The 19,291-nt window shown below is 51.9% G+C and overlaps 2 pseudogenes; both read right to left on the reverse strand.

The window, feature by feature from the left end:
- Positions 1-1,905: 1,905 nt before the first annotated feature.
- LOC122154277 lies at positions 1,906-2,842 on the reverse strand (annotated as a pseudogene).
- Positions 2,843-13,914: 11,072 nt separating this feature from the next.
- Positions 13,915-18,967, reverse strand: LOC122154278 (annotated as a pseudogene).
- Positions 18,968-19,291: the final 324 nt, after the last annotated feature.

Consider the following 19,291-nt stretch of genomic DNA (forward strand, 5'->3'; position numbering starts at 1 on the left):
TCTTCAGGAACTGGCAGCAAACACCAGACTGGTAAAGGTGGAGAGAACAAACATATTGAGAAACAACGGAGGGAACACCAAGGTAGGAGAAAGAGGAGGAGGTGCTCCATGGTGGAGCAGATCTCCCTTATAGCCCAAGGAACACCAGGGCCAGGGCAGAGCAAAACTGGGGAAAAGAAGGAATAACAGACAAAACCTGTTATGTGCTGGTTGTGACTCCCCATCCCAAACACCTCTGCGCTGCTCAGGATGGGGAGAGGAGCCTGGAGTGAAGGAGTGAAGCTGAGCCTGGGACAGGGAAGAGGAAAAGTGTTGTTTTAACATTTGGCTTTTTCCCCCCATGACCTGTGTTCATAGTTAAATCTCTGTTTTAACTGAAAACAAAATGAATTAATTTCCCCCAAATCAAGTCTTCAAGTCTTGCCCACAATGGGAACTGGGATGTCCCTGTCTTTGTCTCCCCCCAGGAGCTTTCTCATTCCCATTCTTCCTATTTTCTTCCCCATCCCACTGGGGTGGGAGAGGGAGTGAGAGAGCATCTGGGTGGGATTTGGGTTATTAGCCACGGTTAGCCCACCACAGCAGTAAGATGACTCAGCTGGTGGATGAGGGGAGAGCAGTGAACGTCTTTCAGCTCAATATTAATAAGGCTTTTCTAACTGAATCCCATCACGGCCTCACAGGCATGAGTGGGGTGGACTGGAAACAGGTTGAAAGGCCGGGTCGAGAAGGCCATGACCCATAGCACAAAGGCCCCTCGGGAGCTGATCACCAGCAATGTACCCCAGGGGTCCATACTGAGTCCAGTTCTGTTAAACGTCTTCACTGATGAACTGGAAAAACAGAGCACAACCTCACAGCAAGTGCAGACAGCCCTTCTCTGGGGTCTGGCAGGGTCTGCACCAAGAGAGAGGCCGGGCAGGGCTGGCCGGTCCCCCCATACAGGCACTGAGACCAGCAGGAGGATGGAGATGGTTTAACAGCCAGACTCTCCCATAAACCTGGGTGAGCAGCCAGTGCTGGAAATGACCAGCGAGATAGGCTGGGGGGTGCTGCAGAGCTCTGGGCACTCACCCCACAGCCCCAGCCCCTCGGAAGGTCACAGCAGCTCCTGGGGCACAGAGGGCTCTCAGCCTCCCCATCAGCCCCAGGGCTGGGGCCAGCCATGCCATGAGCAGACGCAGGCCAGCGTCTCCCTCTCTCTGCTGCTCTTCTCTCCAAGAGATCCTGATTGCCCAGTGCTGGCAGCCCCTCTGTGCTCGTCCCTCTCCCCAGCACAAGACTCCTGCACGGGGGGCTCCCCAGGCAGCTCCTGCTGTGCCAGTCAGAGAAAAGCTGCCCAAACTGGTGCCTCCAGAAATAGGTCTGCTCTTGTCGCGGGATGTCACTTCAGGCACGGCCCTGAGCTGGCGGTGCTGCTCTGCAGGGCAGTGGTGGCTGAAAGCCACGGGGAGATGGTCCCAGGGAGATCCCCATGGATCAGCCATCATTTCCATTGCACTGGGCACCCCCACGTGAAGGGGCAGCACAGGCCTATTCCCTAACACATCCCCCCATGCCCTCCTGCCCTGAACCCCTGGAGAACCCCAACACAGCAGCATGCTCAGAGGGGCAATTCCTTCAGCCTCTTCCTGACCTCAGCTTTGGAAGAACAGATCAACCTCCAGGTACTGGCACATAAAAAAAACCCTTTTATAATTGATATGTTTAATGGGAGGCCAGATGTACTGTCCTACGAGAAACACACACAAAGGGCTTTAGGTCAGAGAGGCTGAGATATGTCTCTGAAGAAGAGGAGTGTATGCAGACTTTTTGGAACAAACAATATTTTCACAAATAAAATGCTCACAGCATGTAAGGATTCAATGATAAATTAGAAATACCATCCGAAGTGACATGGGAAGCTTATTCCTGCTGACAGACAAATGACTGAATCAGCTTCTTGAGTGCATCCTTGATCTCCTGGTTCCTTATGCTGTAGATGAGGGGATTCACAGCTGGAGGCACGACTGAGTACAGAACTGCTATCACCAGGTCTAGAGATGGGAAGGACATGGAGGGGGGTTTCAGGTAGGCAAACATGCCAGTGCTGATAAAAAGGGAAACCACAATCAAGTGAGGGAGGCATGTGGAAAAGGCTTTGTGCTGTCCCTGCTCAGAGGGGATCCTCAGCACGGCCCTCAAGATCTGCACATAGGAAAAAAGAATGAAAAAAAAAACACCCAAATCCTAAACAGGCACTAACCACAAGGAGCCCAACTTCCCTGAGGTAGGAATCTGAGCAGGAGAGCTTGAAGATCTGAGGGACTTCACAGAAGAACTGGTCCACAGCATTGCCTCTGCAGAGTGGTAGGGAAAATGTGTTGGCTGTGTGCAGGAGAGAATAAAGCAACACAGTGCCCCAGGCAGCTGCTGCCATGTGGACACAAGCTCTGCTGCCCAGGAGGGTCCCGTAGTGCAGGGGTTGGCAGATGGCAATGTAGCGGTCATAGGCCATGATGGTGAGAAGAGAAAATTCTGCTGAAATGAAGAAAATAAATAAAAAGGTCTGGGCAGCACATCCTGGGTAGGAGATGCCCCTGTTGTCCCAGAGGGAATTGGCCATGGCTTTGGGAAGAGTGGTAGAGATGGAACCCAGGTCAAGAAGGGAGAGGTTGAGGAGGAAGAAGTACATGGGGGTGTGGAGGTGGTGGTCGCAGGCGATGGCGGTGATGATGAGGCCGTTGCCCAGGAGGGCAGCCAGGTAGATGCCCAGGAAGAGCCAGAAGTGCAAGAGCTGCAGCTCTCGTCTGTCTGCAAATGCCAGGAGGAGGAACTCAGTGATGGAGCTGCTGTTGGACATTTGCTTCCTGTGCACATGGGAGTCTGGTCAAAGGAGGAAAGACAATGACATGTTAAGATAGACTTCTCTGAGAAAAATCAAAACCCTTTCTCCAAGACTTGTCCCTGATGCTACACCCCCCCACCACCCCCCTTTTCTTTTTAGAGCTCTTCTTCATCTCCACAGTGGAGATCTGTTTGGTGCTTCCCAAGCGTGACAGGAGGACAAGGGTTTTTTCCTGATGCCGGCCAAGGAGTTAGCACTTTGTCTAACTTTGTCACACTAAACCTGCTCTTACCTCTGAAGTGCTTGTCAGCATCTGCTCTACCAGCGTTAAGGAAAGGGGAAAGCAGAAGGTAGGTTGAGAGGTTTTCTGCTGCACTCAGGGAGAACAGAGTGAGTCCTGTGAGGCAAGAGGATTGGCTGTGACTTAGTGCAGAGTGAGAGCAGCAGGTCTGTCCTGTCTTGTTCCCGTCTGCCCTGGACTTGCACCTTTCTAAGACTGAGGGTGATTACACTCCCGTGTTACCCTGAAAACCAGCCAGACAGTGCTGAGAGCAGAGGGATCCACTGCAGAGCACCAGACGACTCACCCTTTTTCCAAGTCTCAGCACCCCACTTTAGCCAATGTCACCCACGGCTCACAGAGTCCCCTGGAAGCAGCAGACAGCTGGCATGGACACCCCAAGGAGAGAGCCAAGGGTCCGAACCATGGAAACTTCTTCAGGGAGAGCCAGCTCCTGGCCCAGCCTCACAGACTGCATTGCCCAGAGCTTCATGGCTTAGAGGAAAGCTGGGACACCTCATTGCTGGGGGCACATCTGCAGAGGAGGGCTCCCAAGCTCTGTGCCTGACTCTGCAGCTGAAACCCCCCTTCCCAGAGAGCCTGTCAGCAACACCAAGGGCATCTGAGCAAGGCAAGGAGAGGGGCAGACGGGCACTCAGGAAAGCCTTTCCCTTCGCCAGCTCTGCACAGCACCTCCCAGACAGCAGCAATGCAGGACAGTCGCCCTCAGGCCCTGCTCAGCAGGAACTGGGCCCCTGGCAGCAGAGATGCACTTCATCCCTTCTGCTGGGCTGCTGGGCCAGGAGGTGACTAACGGCCAGGAGCCACAGGCTAAGGGCTGTGCTGGGTGGCAGAGGAGACAAGAGGAGTGTTGCTCAGGGAAGGAGTCTGCCCTGCAGCAGGTTTTCCCTTAGCATTTCCCTCCCTCCCTGCCCACGCCTCCACTGCCTCGAGCTGTCCAGGCTGGCAGTTCTGTCTTTGAGCCCATGTTTCCTCCCTGACAGTGCTCACAGTCCCCAACCCAGCCCCTGTGAGCACACCTCTGCCCTGCAGCCTCTCTGTGTGTGCAGGGCTTAAAGCACAGCCCACCCAAACCCTGATGAAAATGGAAAGGTGATGATGGTGTGTTTTGTTAGCTGGTGGGGCGAGAAGGCACATTCTGAGGTTCCCGGTAATCCTCGCTGTTACAGTTTAAGAATCTCAGCCCCTGCTCTCATCAGCAAAGCTGATAGAAAGATGGAAGCCACAGAAAAGTAGAAGCAGAGAGTCCAGACAGCACAGACACAAAAAGAAAATCCCAGAGAGGAAAGTACTTGTGAAAAGTTGAGTGGGAAATGAGCTGGGGAAGATCTGGAGCTGTGAGCATCCCTGATCCACGCAGCAGCCTCTGGAGAGCAGAAGGAGCCTGCCCTGGCGGGGGTCTCTCCTTCCCCCCACAGCTTCTCCCCACAGCACTGTGGGGAGCTCCCCGGGCAGGCTGAGTGCTGACCCTGGCAGGCGGCAGAGTCCCTGCCCCAGCACACAGCCCCCTGGGGTGCAGGGACCCTGCTGGGAAGGACAGCCCTGGGCACCCCTGCCTGCACACCCGGCTGCACACCCCTGCAGCCGGCCCCGCCAGAAGGCAGCCCTCATGCCCTGGCCCTCGCAGGGGGCACCAGGGAAGCCCTGCTCAGGAGCAGCTCCTCCTCCTCCTCCTCCTCCTCCTCTAGGCAGGAGGCAGATTCCTGGCAGCTCTGCCGCCTTCCCCAGATCCCTCCCCGAGCTGCAGCTGCATTGCCCTGCACCCCCAGACTTACTGTGGCCAGGGCCCTGACACTTTCTCCTCCTCAGAGCTCTCAGCAGCCTCCCAGCCCAGGCTGCCTTGAAGCTGTGTGTGCCTCGCTGCTCTGCCCTGGGTGCCTGCAGGCAGTGCCCCCAGCCCTGCTGCGCTTTGCAGAGGAGCTGCTCCTGGGCAAGGCTGTCTCTCTGCAGCGCTGCCCACTTGCCAGGAGCTCCCTCCGGCCCAGGAGCCCGGCCCAGCTCAGCACCACAGCAACAGCCCAAGGCAGTTTAATGACCCCTCAGGAGGGTTTGGTGCCAACTCCATGAACCTCAGGCACAGAGAAGCTGAAGAAACCTTTGAAGAAGTCAAAGTTATATTCAAACTCTAAAGTTTCTTGCACTGTTAATGGTTCCCACTGAGGGACACTGTTGACAAAGCCTCCTCAGGGTCCTGTTAGAGCAGAAATCTGGAGGCAGTGATGAGAAGTTGGAAACTAAAAGGGAAAGGTGGCTCTGATGCTGAGTAAACCTGAATGTGTTGCATTAAGCCAAAGTTCCATGTCCTCAGCCGATTAACCAAATGGCCAAGCCAAGACCCCCAGCCCCTGGGAAGGGAGATCCTGTCCCTCCCACATTCCTCAGGGCTCTTCCTGGGGTAGGGGCTATGGAGATGTGCACCTCCCAGGCTCCTGAGGATGCACAAGGAGGCCATGAGGCCCCCGTGCTGCAAGGGACTGTGCCTCCTCACAGGCATCAGTGGCAGGGACAACATCCATAGCCAAAATCGTGATGGGGTTGACTTTATTGGGGTCTTTCAGCTTTCCCACAGCCCTCTGTCATCTCCACCACAGGCTGTCCTACGGGGTTGTATCCCCTGCACCTCTTTCCCTGCAGGCTGTCCTCATCCCCTCAGCTGTCTCACCTCACTCCCACCTGAGCCTCTTCCTTCCTTTCCTGATCTCTCACCATCCTCCCTGGCTCTTCTTTGAAACGCAAAGCCTTGGGCTGATCCAGAATCCTTCTGAGTGATGCCTTGCTTTGCTGCTTGTCTCCACTCTGGCCTTCCCCAGCTGCACTTTGTGGCATTATTTCTTTCTCATGCTGTTTTCCACTATGAAGAAAATCAACATCTCTGAAACCTCTCTTCAAGCACAGTCAGTCTACTCCTAGACTTTCCCATGTCTCCACTCCACTCTCCTAGGACATTCAACCTCCCTATACTGCTCATGAGCTTGAGGCCTCCAAACTCCATCTTGGGAGATGTCTGGGCACTCGCCAAGTTGTTTGTATTAAAATAGAGTGGTCATAGGCCAAGAAAGACCAAGTGAGGGTTTTTATCAGGGTCTGTATTGGCAGGACAAGGGACAACAATTTTAGATTTAGATTTGATTTAAAGAAGAAATGTTTTACCATGAGACTGTGGAGACAGTGGAATAGGTTGCCTAGAGAAGTTCCAGGGAGGACACATCCATCACCTTTTTGGGCAACCTGTTCCAGTGTGTCATCACCCTCACAGTAAAGAATATCTTCCTTAGATCTCAATCTAACCTCTTCTAATATTAAACCTTAACCTTTGACCTCTCCCTACAATCCCTGATCAAGAGTCTCCTGCCATGCTTCCTGCAGGACCCCTTTAATTACTGGAAGACAGCAGGATGGTCTCCCTGGAGCCTTCTCTTCTTGAGGCTGAACACCCCCAGCTCTCTCAGCTTGTCCTCACAGGGGAGGTGCTCCAGCCCCCTGATCATCTTCATGGCTTCCTCTGGCCCAGCTCAAGCAGGTCCGTGTCCTTCTTATGCTGGTGGTCCCAGATCTGGACACAGCACTGCAGGTAGAGTCTCATAAGAGCAGAGGAGAGGGGGAGAAAAACTTCTCTCGACCTGCTGGCCACTCTTCTCTTCATGCAGCCCAGGACACGGTTGGCTTTCTGGGCTGCGAGCTCACGTTGCTGGCTCATAGTCAGTTTTCCATCCATTCCTACCCTCAAGTCTTTTTCTGCAGGGCTGCTGTCAATCCACTCTTTGCCCAGCCTGTACCTGTGCTTAGGATTGCTCCGATGCATGGCCAGGACCTTGAACCTGGCCTTGTTGAAATTCAGGAGGTTTGCATTGGCCCAGCATTTGTGCATGATGGAGCAGGGGAATGAGAGGATCCCAGGGCCAGGTGCTGGATAGATGGAAGGTTCAAGTCCAACTCTTGGAGGGATCCATAGGTACAGATATTGCAGTACAATAGCATAGCAGAGCAACAGCCCACCCTTGTTTCCCTTTCTCCAGTGACCATGGTTTTGCTTGGCATAGACACCCTTCCTTGCACCACAGGTCTTCCCTTGACAATAATGTATTTATGGGGCAGGGAGGTTGCATCAGTGCAGGGACAGGGCTGGATCTGACAGGGACCACGAAGTAGCTGCCGGGAGGTGACAGCAAAGACAGTTTACAAAGGACAAATTTCTATGTCTTGACTTTACTCTCCTTAGGAAGGAAAAGCTTGCCAGGAGCCAGTGGTTGCAAGGACAAGGACGGTCAAAAGCAAAAGGAAGAGCTTCAGTCGCTCATTAGAGACCAAGGCTGAAGAAGGAACATTCAGGGCTACTGCTGAATGGAAAGGCTGATTTAATAACAGCAGAGGCAGGTGGGGCTGGGGCACTCAAAGCCCTCTTTGCCTGAGTCTTTTCTGAAAAGGTCTCCAGGCCTGTGTGCTGAGGGAAAGGGCTCCACGAGCAGGAGAGCACGCAATGTCAGGAACCTCAGGCAACCCAGCAAGGCCAAGTGCCCATGTGTGACCCTGCAGGACATCCCCCTGGCAATTGCACAGGCTGGGAGCTGCCTGGCTGGGAGAAGCCCCGTGGGAAATGTCTTGGTGGGTTGGAGAGGAGGCAGCTTGTGCCCTGGCAGCAAGGGAGGCCAGCTGCACCCAGGCCTTTGTGGCCAGCAGGACGGCCAGGAGATCAAGAGAGGGGCTTGTCCAGGTTACAGCAGCCATAGACTCTCAGCAGAATCATCTAACAGAGAAATCTGCACAGGCTGGACGAATGGGCCAGCAAGAACAATATGAACCACGAGACAAAGACAAGTCAAAAGTCCTGCACCTGAGTCAGAGCAACCAAAGAGCCCAGTAGAGGCCAGGAGGTGTGTGGCTGGGGAGCAGCCTTGCTGAGAGGGACCTGGGGGTTCCTGGTGGACAGCAAGCTGAAGAGGCTCCGGCAGTGCCCCGCTGCAGCAACAACAGCAAATAGGCTCCTGGGCTGCATCCACAGGAGCGTTACGAGCAGACACAGGGACATGATCATCCCACTCCTCTCAGGCTTTGTCAGGCTACAGCTGGAGTGCTGTGTCCAATTCTGGTCCCCACAATGAAAGAAATCCGCAGGCAGACTGGAGACAGGCCAAAGGGTTAAGATCAGTCATTCACTGGAAGGAACTCCCCAAGGGATGTGGTGAGTCCCCACCACTGCAGGTTTTCAAGAATCAATTGGACAGGGTGCTAGGTAGTCTCATGTAGGCTCCCTTTCTCAGAAAATGTAGGACCTTTCCAAGCTGGGCTGCTCTATGATACAATGATTCTATGAATATCTCTTTGGTCAGCTGGGGTCAGCTGTCCTGGCTGTGTCCCATCTACCGTCAACTTCTTTCCCACCTGCAGCTATTCACAGGAAGGAAAAAGAGTGAGAAACAGGAAACACCATGATGCTGTGCATGCATTTCTCCTTGATAACCACAGCACTGCTGTGTTATCAATGCTGGTTTAGGCTCAAATGAAAAACAAGCCACCATAAGGGCTGTGACAATGAAAGTTAACCCCATCCCAGCCAGACCCAGCACACTTGAACCAAAATTGATACGACAGTGTACAGGTGGTCTGGTGAGTGACGAGTGGTGGGTAAATCACTACCCTCATCCTTCTGGCAGGGCTCCTCTTTAAACACTCCAGGACACTGCTGGCTGCCTTTGCTGCCAGGTCATGCTGGATTGTGATGATTGCTGCTGGATCATGTTTTGCTTTCTATTCCTGAGCACAACCACAGACTTGTCTACAGAGCTGCTCCTCATCCAGGCAGACCCCTTCTGTTGTCACTACAGGGTATCATTCTTTCCCAAGAGCTAGACCTGGACATTGTCCTTCTGTCTCGTGAAATTCCTGCCTGGTTTCATCTAAATGGCATCCCTAGGGCACAGGAATGGTCCTCTCAGTTTAGTGTCATTGACAAACACTGTCAGAATTTCCTCCTCTGGGTCATGGATAGAGTTGTTAAATTGCCCAGATCCCAGGAGAGTTCCCTGTGCTGCCCCACAATGTCCCAGTATCTACCCCTGGCCTCCAGGTAGGGTATGACCCCTTCACCACAGCTCTCTGAGCCTGAGCCTCCAACTGGTGTTTCACCTCCCTGTCTGTCGACCCACCCAGACTGTAATGGCCTAACGTGGGTACGAGAATATTGAGGGACATCATGGCTAGTGTCTTGCTGCATTGGAGGTACCTGACATCCACTGTTCTTATGTCACACACAAAAACAGTTACTTCATCCTGCAGGCAATCAGGTTGGTGGGGCATGATTTACCCTTGGACAGTCCCTGCCGACTGCATTTGGACATTTTCTTCTCTTTTAGGTGCCCAGGAACATCACCCAAGAGGACTCTAGCTGACGGCACACTCCTCACCAAAGAGAGCTTGTACAGCCTGTGGTTCCCTGGGTGGCCCTTGTGGGCTCTTTCAAAGTTGGCTGCAACATTGGCTTGTCCTTTCCCACAAGAAGCTTCTACCAATCCCATGACCTCTTAACAGGCATATGCCAAAGAAATATCCATATTCCAGTCTAACTTCATTGCCACTATCCTGCCTGGTTTACCACGTACTTAATTTCTCTAATCTTTCATGAATTTGCACCTGTCCAGGATACAATGAACATTTCTCACGTCACCTTTTCAGATTCAGACTGCCGAGACAAAGGCCCTTTCCAGTATTCTCCAGAATTGTTCTTCCCTTTATTCTTTGTTCTTTCAGATAACTCTCACCTATGCTGCTGTTTTGAACTCCAGGGAGTAAAAGCTTTCAACAGCCTCATTGTCTCCTTAGTCAACACTTTAATTGTGTTTATCTTTGTGTATTTACCTACTTAAAGTATTTCTCCTGACATTAGACCTTGCAGAAGGCAACTTCATTAGTGATATCTTGTACTTAGCATATGCTTGTGGAGCGTTTTTACTGTTGATGAAGCTTTATCATACTTTAGATTTCTTTGTTTCCAAGGAACTAAAACCCTTCTGTGCCTATGGGCAGCCAGTTCTCTAAGGACAGCAGTGGGAGCTGGTGCAAAGGACCTGTAACATCCAGCTGCAGAGATCAGTGGAGAAGTCTGATGTAAGGAGAAGTGATGCAAGTCGCAGGGAGCCAATGTGAGAAATGGTGAGACTGGGCAATGAGGAGGAAGGTTGTCCATACTGTGTTGGACCCCAAGGGACTGTCCACACCTCCCGAGGAGACACTCTGCATCAATATCAGACACAGAATGTTGTTATCACCTCTTCTCTAAACTGAAATTAATATAAAATGCTCATTAAAATGATGAATTATTTTTATTAGATATATTTGGAAATGTTCCTCCTTGACTACATTCCAAAATTAATTCAATTAGCTGTACAAGTCTTGAAGACTTCAAGAAAATAACAGGAAAATGCATGGTATGTTAAGACATTCTGTATTTTAATGAGCCCCATGGTGTGTTTGGCCCTGAGTCCATGAGCCTCAGATACTGAGAGGAGACTGAGCAAAATACTCAAGAAGTCAAAGTCAGAAGAAAACCCAAAGTACCTTGAAGCATTGATTGGCCCCACTGAGGGCCATTACTGACAAAGCCTCCCCATGGACTCGTTAGAGCAGATAATTGGAGGCTGTGGTTGCAGGTAGGCAAAGTCACTCTGCAGGTGGCTGTAAAGCTGCAAAACCCCTTGTTTTGTTTTGTGAAGCAGAAAGGCCAAGCCCTGACCCACAGGCCCTGCTAAGGCAGGTCCTGGCCCTCACGTGTGGGTCAGGGCTCTTCCTGGGGTCAGTGGGGTGTGAGGGTGAGCAATGTCAAGTGTAGGGAAACTGCACAACACCCCCCAGCTTCCCCAAGAAGAGGAGAGGACAAAAACAAATTTCAGAACCTGAAAATAAGATTTTATCCTTGTAGGCCTCAGCAACAGAGGCAACTGCCATAGTCAAGGGGACAAAGAGCTTGTTCTTGTGTGGCCTTTTCAGCCTTTCCAGAGCCCTTGGCCACCACTACTGCAGGCTTCCTTCTAATGTCTCCTTTATGCACCTTTTTCCCTTCAGGCTGTTGACATCCATCTTGCTTTCCCACCTAGCTGTCACCCCAGCATTTCTGTACCTTCACTGAAGTCTCTCCACCCTCACTGGCTGCTCCTCAAAAAACAATGCTGTGGGCTTTTTAAGAGTCCTTCTGGGCACCTCCTATGCCACAATGCAACACTTGTAGTGAGATTTCCTTCCCTCACATCCAGACTGAAGTTTCCAAGTTGCACTTTGTGGAGCTTTCCTTCTCTTCCCACTTCCAAGAAAAGCTCCATCTTCTCTGAAACCATCCTTCAAGCTGCAGGCATCTGCTACAGTGCCCTGAGCCTCCACTTTACCAGGCTAAAGAAGCCCATGTCCCTCAGCCTACCCTCAGAGGAAGGTGAGGACTGGATCTCAGAAGAAGGCTGTGACAGCACACAGCAGGACTGTCATGGTGTCACTGCAGGAGAGCTCCAGTGAAATCACAGAAGAGGTGGCCCACTCCACTGGGGCCACAGCACTGTACCTGGGACAGGAATGAGATGATGACCGCAGATGACATCAATACCCCTAGCCAGGGTGCAGCTGCCTTCTCAGCACAGACCAGCCAGTTTGGGAATCTTGCAGAGAGAAGTGGGTGGCACACAGCCCGGTACTGACCTTAGGATGTGGCCACCAGCGGGAAACACTCAGCACGTGGAAAAGGTGCCAAAACCAGCACCGACACTGCTGTGAGCAAAGGTGGTACCTACGAGGAAGAACGTTTGCTTCTGTGTTAGTTGCTTCAGTCAATTGTAAAGGAAGTTGGGAGAGGTGAAAGATGAAGGTATGTGTGCCTCTGAGTGCATTCACACTCCCTAGATGTGCTCTGTGCCTTCTGAAAGGTGAGAAATGCCTTCTTCTGAAGGGCAGCGTCGCTCATGCTTGCAGAACCCCTTCTGACTGCGCAGGTGAGATGCTCCACAGGGCAGCTCCTTTCATTCTGTGCATTTGAAGGCAGGGGCCAGACAGCCAAGAAAGGGTGATGGAGCAGAGAGACACAATGCAAATTTGGACTTCTGACCTAATCCTTCTGTGTCCCTCTGAAGACAGATAAACAGCCTCTCTGAGCTGGAGTGAGAGGACCATGCTGGAAATGGTGGTTGCTATGTGCTGATCTGTGGTGATTGCCCTGGGGCAGCTTCCCGGGGTGCCCACCGCACATGGGCACAGCCCAGCCCCTGCTCTGATGGGCCTCCAGGTCTCTCACAGGAGCCTGAATGTGTGAGGACACTGCTGTGTGCCCCCACCCTGCACATTCACACATTTCCAGTCTTCACTGGTGGTTTCTCTTCTGGGCAATTTCCTGGGTATGCTATTGAGAGCAACTCTGGAAGCAGACCTAAACCTTCCTGCATTGCCCTGAGGAGATCCCCTTGTCTGATGGAAACACTGTCCTGAAGGCCAGCTCTGTCACAGAAGTGCCCACTGCCTGTCCCTGCCTGTGGTCACAGAACTGCCACATCGTGGGACTGTGACCACGGCACAGAAGCACTCAGATCATAGACCAATAAAAGGGCTCAGGAGCAGAAAGGGGAAGTTTAAAACCAGCAGGTTAGGAAAGATCAAGCGCATTTGTTTCCTGGAAACACTGTGTTGCAGTTACCTTAATGAAATAGTTTGAATCCTAGAATATTATTTTGATTTTAGTTTAAAAGTATGATTTTGATTTAACATGAAGCTACAGTAGCTCTGAGAATATAAAGTACACTAAGGCCGTTAGGATTAAGCAACTAGTATGCTGTGTGCTTTGAACATTATAAGAATCGTCATGGGCTCTGAATTAACGTAATGGGTACTGGTTATGGATCTTGACTTGAAACAATAGGTACCTGAGGAAAACTGGTTTGGTTGGAAAGATTGGGCAAGGGAGAGGTGAACATTAACCAAAGGTGGAATGAGCATGCGCCAGGATGGAGTTCAATCAGCCGACACAGTGATGAAGATTATCAACGACCACCAGAGACCCCCATCCAGTATAACCACGCATGCGTCGGAGACATTTGCATATGATAATAATTTCCAAGAAATAACATGAATATGCTAATCATTGCCCTCCCCCCATTCTATTTAAATCAATTAGTGAGGATGATCAATGATTTCTGTAGAATAGGAATATAGGTAGGGAGAAGTAACTAAAAGCCAATCATTATAAAGGTCAGCTTAAACGTTATGGAATTACTGATCTTATGTAACTATGACTCTGCTGAAAAAGTGTATAAATATGTTGTGCTTTGTACCTATCGAGGAACACGTCTTTGGCGGAGTTATCCCCCGTGTTCCCCAGCGCTGGAATAAAGAAGTGCCTGCTTATCTGCTTTGTGTAGATAAGTTCTATTCGCGATTGCGACCGCTAACAACTGTTCTGCCAAGATGTTTTTCCCCTCCACCTCTGCACACAAGCACTGACCCAGTAGATCCAGAGAACAGCTTGGAGGAAGGATCTCAGAGAAATATATTGCTGCAGTATCCTTTATTTTGTTTAAACACAAAGAGAGCATGGGTCCTCATTTACAAAGTCTCTCAGTCACACAAATCTTGATAGATGCCAAATTATAAAAGCGACAAATAATCACACCTCTTCGTAGAGAATATTATGTAAAGTAAAACAAACAAACAAAAAAAAATCAACTCCCAAAACCCCAACAGAACCTACATACTGTGCCCTCCTTTGTAATGAGTTACATTTCAAGTTATTCACAAAATACAGGTAATTTATTGTTTCAGAAATTCATCCTGTTATCAGTTCCCTCAGGGCATCTTTGATCTCCTGGTTCCTCATGCTGTAGATGAGGGGGTTCACTGCTGGAGGCATCACCGAGTACAGAAACGACACCACCAGGTCCAGAGATGGGGAGGAGATGGATGGGGGCTTCAGGTAGGCAAAAAATGAAGTGCTGATAAAGAGGGAGAGCACAGCCAGGTGAGGGAGGCATGTGGAAAAGGCTTTGTGCTGTCCCTGCTCAGAGGGGATCCTCAGCACAGCCCTGAAGATCTGCACATAGGAAAAAAGAATGAAAAGAAAACACCCAAAAGCTAAACAGACACTAATCACAATAATCAGAACTTCTCTGAGGTAGGAATCTGAGCAGGAGAGCTTGAGGATCTGGGGACTTCACAGAAGAACTGGTCCACAGCATTCCCCTGGCAGAGTGGTAGGGAAAATGTGTTGGCAGTGTGCAGGAGAGAATAGAGCAACCCAGTGCCCCAGGCAGCTGCTGCCATGTGGACACAAGCTCTGCTGCCCAGGAGGGTCCCGTAGTGCAGGGGTTGGCAGATGGCAACGTAGCGGTCATAGGACATCACAGTGAGAAGAGAAAACTCTGCTGACAGCAAGAAGACAACGAAAAAGAGCTGTGCAGCACATCCCAAGTAGGAGATGTCCCTGGTGTCCCAGAGGTTATTGACCATGGCTTTGGGGAGAGTGGCGGAGATGGAGCCCAGGTCAAGGAGGGAGAGGTTGAGGAGGAAGAAGTACATGGGGGTGTGGAGGTGGTGGTCGCAGGCGATGGCTGTGATGATGAGGCCGTTGCCCAGGAGGGCAGCCAGGTAGATGCCCAGGAAGAGCCAGAAGTGCAGGAGCTGCAGCTCCCGTCTGTCTGCAAATGCCAGGAGGAGGAACTCAGTGATGGAGCTGCTGTTGAAAAAATGCTTCCACTGGTCATTGGGCACTGTCCATGGAGGAAAAGACATTGAAATGTTAGTGTAGACTTGTCTGAGATAAAACCTACTTCATATCTCTCAGTGACTGCCTCTCCCTTTTAACCAAGTCGTCCAGCTCTGCTATGAGCTCTGGAGGAGTCAGTCCTGCCAGACAGCCATAGATAAATCGGAACATGGGTGATCACAGATTAAATCCACTCATGTTCAGCATTTTTGCTCCCAATTCACCTGACTGCAAGGCATAGCTGTGGGGATATTGTTTTTTTTAAACTGTTTTCATTGCACCACTACACGAGGAGTGGTTTTAAGGCAGAAATTTGTGGCATTTCTGCTGAACTCCTACTGAAACATTGTGTGTTTTGAGAGACCAAAGGGCTGTCCTGAAATTCAGAGTGAGGAGAGTTGCTCTGTCCATCAGCCCTGGTCTCATCTGCCCTTTGCTGGCACTGCTTTGAGCTGGATGATGGAAACAAGACACTGCTGGGACTAGAGGAATCCAGTCTCCAAGCACAGCTCTCCAAAGCCCTCAGCCCCTCTCATCGCACCTGAGGAGGATCTCAGCTCTCCCCTCCCAGCCAGGGACACAGAGGGCTCATTGCAGCTGCCTGTGTGCAGACACCCAGCAGCATTTCCATGGCCTTAGCACTGAGGTTTCTCCTCCCTGGGGCTGCTGGATAACACAGAGATGCCCTGGGAAAGCTGTGCCCACCTGGAGACAAACCTGCAGCCCAGCACAAGCCCCTCAGAGCAAGAGTTGAATGTCCTAAAGAGTGAGTGTCCTGAAGAGAGAATTGGGTCCTTTGTTTTGCCCTGAGCACATAGATTATGAGGGGCCTTTACTCCCATGGACACATCTGCACAGCAGGACCCACAGGGTCGGGCTCAAAACTGTAGCTTAACCCCACCACCCCCCATCCCAGCAAGTCCAGGGATGACAGTAAGGGGAGCAGATACAGGAGGGGGAAAATGGAGAAATACCACACTGCTTGTGTTCCTGGAGGCAGAAAGGAACAGGCAGTTGGGTATTGGGTAGTTTTTCCTCTTCAAGGGTGAGGCCGCTGGGAGGGTGCCCCATGACCTTGAGGGCAGAGGCTGTGTTGGACAGGGGGGAGATCAGGGGGTTGCTCCATGGAAGGCATCTGCATTGCAGGGAATGGCAGGGAGGTGCCAGAATCCCCCCTCCCACAGCGTTCCTGGCAGCAACACCCTCTCCCTTCGTGCCCATATCTCTGGTGCCTGGAGCTGTCCCTGCCTGGAGCCATTTCTCTGTCCCCTTATCTCCTCCCTGTCAGTGCTGCCAGCCCCCATCCCACCCACCCTGTGCTCAGCTCTGCCCTGTGGACCCCTCCAGGCAGCAGGGCACTGCCCAGGGGAAGCTCTCTAGGTGCAGGGGCTCAGGAGCAACTGAGAATGCGAAAGACAACTCAGATCTGAGTTACTTCACTAGAGTGGAGAAAAAAATCTAGCAATGCCCACCCGGCCAACCAAGAAAAGAAATCTCAAAGAAAGGTTCCTTCTATTTCAAGTAAAAGCAGCCTTGATAGTGTTCTGCAGAAAGACCCTCTGCAAAAGCCCTCAGAGTGGTCTAGAGTTGTGAGCATTCCTGATCCATGCAGCAGCCTCTGGAGAGCAGAAGGAGCCTGCCCTGGTGGGGGTCTCTCCTTCCCCCCACAGCTTCTCCCCACAGCACCGTGGGGAGCTCCCCGGGCAGGCTGAGTGCTGACCCTGGCAGGCGGCAGAGTCCCTGCCCCAGCACACAGCCCCCTGGGGTGCAGGGACCCTGCTGGGAAGGACAGCCCTGGGCACCCCTGCCTGCACACCCGGCTGCACACCCCTGCAGCTGGCCCCGCCAGAAGGCAGCCCTCATGCCCTGGCCCTCGCAGGGGGCACCAGGGAGGCCCTGCTCGGGAGCACCTCTTCCTCCTCCTCCTCCTCCTCTAGGTAGGAGGCAGATTCTTGGCAGCTCTGCGCCTTCCCCAGATCCCTCCCCGAGCTGCAGCTGCATTGCCCTGCACCCCCAGACTTACTGTGGCCAGGGCCCTGATGCTTTCTCCTCCTCGGAGCTCTCAGCAGCCTCCCAGCCCAGGCTGCCTTGAAGCTGTGTGTGCCTCGCTGCTCTGCCCTGGGTGCCTGCAGGCAGTGCCCCCAGCCCTGCTGCGCTTTGCAGAGGAGCTGCTCCTGGGCAGAGCTGTCTCTCTGCAGCGCTGCCCACTTGCCAGGAACTCCCTCCGGCCCAGGAGCCCAGCCCAGCTCAGCACCACAGCAACAGCCCAAGGCAGTTTAATGACCCCTCAGGAGGGTTTGGTGCCAACTCCATGAACCTCAGGCACTGAGAAGAACCTGAAGAAACCTCTGAAGAAGTCAAAGTTATTTTCAAACTCCAAAGTTTCCTGGAGTGTTAATGGCTCCCACTGAGGGACACTGTTGACAAAGCCTCCTCAGGTTCCTGTTAGAGCAGAAATCTGGAGGCAGTGATGACAAGTCGGAAACAAAAAGGGAAAGGTGGCTCTGATGCTGAGTAAACCTGAATGTGTTGCATTAAGGCAAAGGGCCAGTACCCATGCCAATTAAACAAATAGCCATGCCGTGATCCCCAGCCCCTGGGAAGGGATATCCTGTCCCTCCACATTCCTCAGGGCTCTTCTTGGGGTAGTGGCTATGGAGATGTGCACCTCCCAGGCTCCTGAGGATGCACAAGGAGGCCATGAGGCCCCTGTGCTGCAAGGGACTGTGCCTCCTCACAGGCATCAGTGGCAGAGACAACAGCCATAGCCAAAATCGTGATGGGGTTGACTTTACTGGGGGCTTTCAGCTTTCCCACAGCCCTCTGTCATCTCCACCACAGGCTGTCCTATGGGGCTGCATGCCCTGCGCCTCTTTCCCTGCAGGCTGTCCTCATCCCCCCAGCTGTCTCACCTCGTTCCCACCTGAGCCTCTTCCTTCCTTTCCTGATCTCTCACCATCCTCCCTGGCTCTTCTTTGAAACGCAAAGCCTTGGCTGATCCAGAATCCTTCTGAGTGATGCCTTGCTTTGCTGCTTGTCTCCACTCTGGCCTTCCCCAGCTGCACTTTGTGGCATTATTTCTTTCTCATGCTGTTTTCCACTATGAAGGAAATCAACATCTCTGAAACCTCTCCTCAAGCACTGTCAGTCTACTCCTAGACTGTCCCAAGTCTTCACTCCACTCTCCTACGACATTCAATCTCCCTATACTGCTCATGCACTTGAGGCATCCGAACCCCATCTTGGGAGATGTCTGGGCACTTGCCAAGTTGTTTGTATTAAAATAGAGTGGTCATAGGCCAAGAAAGACCAAGTGAGGGTTTTTTATCAGGGCCTGTATTGGCAGGAAAAGGGACAATGATTTTAGATTTAGATTTGATTTAGAGAAAAAATGTTTTACCATGAGACTGTGGAGACAGTGGAACAGGTTGCCTAGAGAAGTTCCAGGGAGGACACAACCATCACCAATTTGGGCAACCTGTTCCAGTGTCTCATCACCCTCACAGTAAAGAATATCTTCCTTAGATCTCAATCTAACCTCTTCTAGTATTAAACCTTAATGTTTGACCTCTCCCTACAATCCCTGATCAAGAGTCTCCTGCCACGTTTCCTGCAGGATCCCTTTAATTACTGGAAAACATCAAGATGGTCTCCCTGGAGCCTTCTCTTATTGAGGCTGAACACCCCTAGCTCTCTCAGCTTGTCCTCACAGGGGAGGTGCTCCAGCCCCTGATCATCTTCATGGCTTCCTCTGGCCCAGCTCAAGCAGGTCCGTGTCCTTCTTATGCTGGTGGTCCCACATCTGGACACAGCACTGCAGGTAGAGTCTCATAAGAGCAGAGTAGAGGGGGAGAAAAACTTCTCTCAACCTGCTGGCCACTCTTCTCTTCATGCAGCCCAGGACACGGTTGGCTTTCTGGGCTGTGAGCTCACGTTGCTGGCTCATAGTCAGTTTTACATCCACTCTTACCCCCAAGTCTTTTTCTGCAGGGCTGCTCTCAATCCACTCTTTGCCCAGCCTGTACCTGTGCTTAGGATTGCCCCGATGCATGGCCAGGACCTTGAACCTGGCCTTGTTGGAATTCATGAGCTTTGCATGGGCCCAGCATTTGTGCATGGTGGAGCAGGGGAATGAGAGGATCCCAGGGCCAGGTTCTGGATAAATGGAAGGTTCAAGTCCAACTCTTGGAGGGATCCATTTTGTCTATCTATTTAGGTACAGATGTTGCAGTACACTAGCCTAGCATAGCAACAGCCCACCCTTGTTCCCTTCCTCCACTGCCCATGGCTTGGATTGGCCTAGACACCTTGCCTTGCACCACGGGTCTTTCCTTGACAATAATGCATTTATGGGGCAGGGAGTTTGTGTCAGTGCAGGGACAGGTCTGGCTCTGACAGGGACCATGAAGCAGCTGCTGGGAGGTGACAGCAAGGACAGTTT

This window comes from Tyto alba, unplaced genomic scaffold, assembly GCF_018691265.1.
Source record: "Tyto alba isolate M040663 unplaced genomic scaffold, T.alba_DEE_v4.0 Super-Scaffold_36, whole genome shotgun sequence".
Lineage (NCBI taxonomy): Eukaryota > Metazoa > Chordata > Aves > Strigiformes > Tytonidae > Tyto > Tyto alba.